Here is a 4,431-nt window from a genome sequence, read left to right as displayed (position 1 = left end):
GGAGAATGTCAATGAGCCGCTTGTCAGGACACACAGAGGACAGGTTTAGATCAAGAACTGGTCTGCTTAATGCAGAAGTTACTTTCATTTTATTTAATGGGTTTGCTAGACAAGCCGACTCTGACATTTGCTATTTTCCTAATCTTTACTATCTGCATTTCCATTGCCTTTCGGTCTCTGATGGAAAATTAGCTCCAGTTACGTTTTGTTAAATGAACTAGCTTCAGAGAACTCTATTAAGTCTGCTTCATAAATCAGCTTCTCTGTGTCTTAATCATTTATCCTGCTCTCTCCTGAATTCTCTCCCACTTATCTCTTTCTGGCATGGAGTTATCTATGGCTGAACACAGTGTCCTTGGTCACAGCACCCACTGTTACTAAATGTCCTTGCTACTATCTTCCCTCAGTCCTTTCTCTTAATTTCTCCTTCCCTAAGTCTTCACTTTAGCAGAAGGTGTTTCAGACGCCATGTTGTTCTCAGCTCTGCCTCCAGACTAGACTCTGGACCAAATGTTACCTAGGCACTTCTTGTACATGTTTCTCTGTCTTTGTCTATACTCTTGGCAAACCTCTTTTTCTTTTTCAAAAGATTTTATTTATTTTTTTTAGAGAGAGGAGAAGGGAGGGAGAAAGAGATGGAGAGAAACATTGATTGGTCGTCTCTCGCACGCCCCCAACTGGGGACCCTGTCAGAAACCCAGGCATGTGACCGGACCGGGAATCACACTGGTGACCTTTCAGTTCACAGGCCAGTGCTCAGTCCACAGAGCCACACCAGCCAGGGCTCTTGGCAAACCTCTTCAGGTAAGAGTGACATATGGTGCATTCCTGAAACAAGAAACCCCCATAAAGCATGTCATGAAATTGAGGCTCTCAAAAAATCTGGGGGCTGGAATTAGGTGTTAATGGTGAGAAAACTGTTAAGGGGGACTTGAGGCCACACTTAGACAAAATTGTGAAGCTGGCAAAATTTGCCTTCGGACCTATCACTCTCCTTTCAGCCCTTATCACCTTTTTCCAAGTTTTCAACATCCACATACTCTGCCTGGATGTCGTGTCTCCCTTCACAGGACCGTCCCAACCTGGACGGCCAGTGAGATTTTGGATCTAATTTTTTATGCTTATGCTTACTTGAATTTACATTGTTATCTCACAGTCAATTTTTTTAAAAAGGGCAAAAGAATAGAAAGATCTAGTGAACAGATCCTTCACTGAAGAAGATAGAGAGATGGCAAATAAGTATATGAAGAAACAACCAATAGTATTGGCCATTCAGGATATGCAAACTAAACCCACAATGAGATACTATGGCACATTTACTAGAATGAATTAAATTGCTGTTTAAATTATTTAAAATAAAAAAGATTGTGCTAAGTATTGGTGAGAATATAAAGTGATTGGAAGTCCTATTCACTGCTGGAGGGGATGAAAAATGTTACAGCCACTTTGGAAAACAGTGTTGACAGTTTCTAAAAAGGTAATGTACATGGAGACAACTGTGCTTGAATAACAGTCTTTTTAAAAAGGTAATGTACAGATCCTTCCGTAGTTCATAAGTGTGATGATTGGGTGTTCATGCTCTTGTGTGTGATGTGTCTCCCTCAAACCTTATTATGACATCGGCACATTACCCATTTGATGTTAAAAAGAAATAAAGGTAACGAATATGTGTACACGTATCACAGGACCTGGCCATTCCACTTCTAGATATTTACTGAAGAGAAACAAAAGCTTTTGTCCACACAAAGACTTGTACACAAAGGTTCCTAGGAGCTTCATTTGCAATAGCCCCGAAGTATACATAACTGTATTAGTTTACTCAGGTTGCCATAACAAAATACTGTAGACTACATGTCGGAAACAACAGAAGTTCATTTTCTCACAATTTTTGGAGAGGTCTGAGATCAAGTTTCCAGCGGTGTTCAGCTTCTGGTAAGGGTTCTCTTCCTGGCTTGCAGATGGCTGCTGTGTCTTCACACGGCCTTTCCTCTGTGCTGGGCATGGGAGTAGGGGCGGGGAGAGGGCACTTGAGTGAGTGCAAGAGTTCTGTGGTGTTTCTTTTATAAGGACGATACTTCTATCTGATTAGGGACTCACCTTATGATTTCATTTCACCTTTTTTAAGGGTTTTATTTATTGATTTTTAGAAAGAGAGGAAGGGAGGGAGAAAGGGAGGAAGAGAAACATTGATGTGAGAAAAAGACATCTATTGGTTGCCTCTCATTCGTGTCCCAGTCTGGGGACCTGGCCCACAGCCCAGGCATGTGCCCTGACCAAGAATCGAACCAGCGACCTTTCACTTTGTGGGATAATGCCCAACCAACCAAGCCACACTGGTCAAGGCCACTTTGTCTTAATTACCTCCTAAAGACTCTCTTCCCAAATGTAGTCACATTGGGGGTAAGGGCTTCAACACATGAATTTTCATGGCGGGGGGGAACATCAGTACACAGCATGACCCCAATGTCCATCAATAGGAAAATAGATATTTCTGATATATTGGTACAGCAGTATGCTGCTCAGCAATGAAAAGGAATAAACTTGCTGTACTCAACACTATGGGTAAAACTCAATCTAGAGAGTGAAAGAAGCCAGACAAAAAAAGAATACACACAAGATAATCCCATTTATATACAATCTTAGAATTGGTAGCAACAAGAAAGCAGATCAGCAATGGCCTGGAGATGGAGAAAGGGGAGAAGGTCAGGAGGGAGGGATTACAGAGTGGCACAAGAGTACTTATGGGGTTGGTGTATGTATTCATTATCTTGATTGTATTGATGCTTTCATAGGTAATAGCTGCATCATCATATCATCTACGGTAAATACGCACAGCTTGTTGCATCACCTGTGCCTCAATAAAGCTATAAAATAATTCGCATTCAATTAGCACTCACCTGGACGGGATGAATTCATTTTTAGCAACGTTGACTTCTCTCAGTTATCTTGTACCGAGCCACTTCTGGCTCTTTCCTCACGTGTTGGCCTCCTTGTTGGAGCCGATTTTTGTTGTTGTTCTGCCAAATATTGAGAAGTCTGCCTATAAAGACAAACAAAAATCAAGGCTAGAAAAGCATTTAATTTATTTTATTTTAAATATTTTATTTATTTATTTTTAGACAGAGGGGAAGGGATGGAGAAAGAGAGGGAGGGAAACATCAATGTTTGGTTACCTCTTGCACACCCCCACACTAGGGAACCTGGCCCACAACCCAGGCATTGCACCCCAACTGGGAATTGAACCAGCAACCCTTTGGTTCGAAGGCCAGCACTCAATCCACTGAGCCACACCAGCTGGGGCGAAAAGTATTTTCTTTTGAAACACACTTTGAAATCTGAAGAAAATTTCTAAATTCATATATGTGGCTTTACTTATTACTCTATAGTAACTGTCTTTGGAGAAATGATATGTGAGCCTGGAGATGCCAGCATATCACCTGAGAAGTCATTGCCCATGAATGTATGATGTCTGACCTGTGCACCTGTGCATGGATGCACAGGCAGCAATGCATCTAATCACCTAATGCATCTACACAATGGATAATAGTCTGCAACTGCAATTATAGTTTCAGCATGTATTTGGGAAAATATCCCAGGAGTCTGGGTATCATCTGGGGGCTAGGCTAAGTCTCCAAGCCTCCATGCTCCAGTGTAGATGTTTCTTGCCACCATCCCCCTAGGCAGCAGGGGCTAGTGGATACTGGCTGATTCCTGGCTGTGACAATAATAGCCCTTGTGTGTGGACTGGTAAAAAAGAGCTACTTCTCACTGTGAGAATCATGGTCACAATATTTTGCATCTCCTGCTATCAGGAGGTGGAGTCTACTTCCCCACTTCTTGAATTTGAGCTGGCCTTGCGACTTGCTCTGACCAATGGGATGTGGCAAAAGTGACGTTGTGCAAGTTCCAGAACCAAGGCCTAAGAGCACCTGCATCTCCCCGGTGGCGCCCTTGGCACACTCCTGCAGCCAGAGAAGCCTGTGTTAGACTACTGCATGACGTCAGCTGGAGAGAAGCTGACAGCGAGCATCAAGGCCCCAGTCCTGCAAGTGAGGTCATTAATATTAGCCTGCTCCAGTCAACCCATCAGAAGATTGCAGGCTCATGAGTGACCCCAGTGAGATCTGAAGAACAGTCCCAACTGCAGAACCACGCACCAACAGATGGTTGTTGTTGTTGAGTGACTATGGTTTGGGGTGGCTTATTACAGTGATGGTATCTGTGACGCTCACCGAACCGCCAGCCACGTGTGAAACATAAGGCCAGTGAGCTCCTCAGGACCAGTGTCTAGTGTGTTCAGCGTCTTGTGGCATAACAGCGGGCAAGTCATTTATCATCTCCACCTCGATTATTTTGCTTGTCAAATGGAGACAGCATCCCATATTTCAGAGGGTGTGTTGAAAATATTATTCTTGTAGGGTTTTTCTATAT

At 43.0% G+C, this 4,431-nt stretch overlaps 1 non-coding gene across 1 annotated transcript; it reads left to right on the top strand.

Annotated features, from left to right (window-relative positions):
* Nucleotides 1–1,537: 1,537 nt before the first annotated feature.
* LOC114493736 lies at nucleotides 1,538–1,641 on the top strand. Its single transcript, XR_003684336.1, has one exon. It is a non-coding gene; the product is annotated as a small nucleolar RNA U13 (small nucleolar RNA).
* Nucleotides 1,642–4,431: the final 2,790 nt, after the last annotated feature.

The sequence above is a fragment of the Phyllostomus discolor genome, chromosome 1 (genome assembly GCF_004126475.2).
Source record: "Phyllostomus discolor isolate MPI-MPIP mPhyDis1 chromosome 1, mPhyDis1.pri.v3, whole genome shotgun sequence".
Lineage (NCBI taxonomy): Eukaryota > Metazoa > Chordata > Mammalia > Chiroptera > Phyllostomidae > Phyllostomus > Phyllostomus discolor.
Note: the sequence above shows the minus strand (reverse complement) of the source record. Positions and strands in the feature narration are given on the sequence as shown.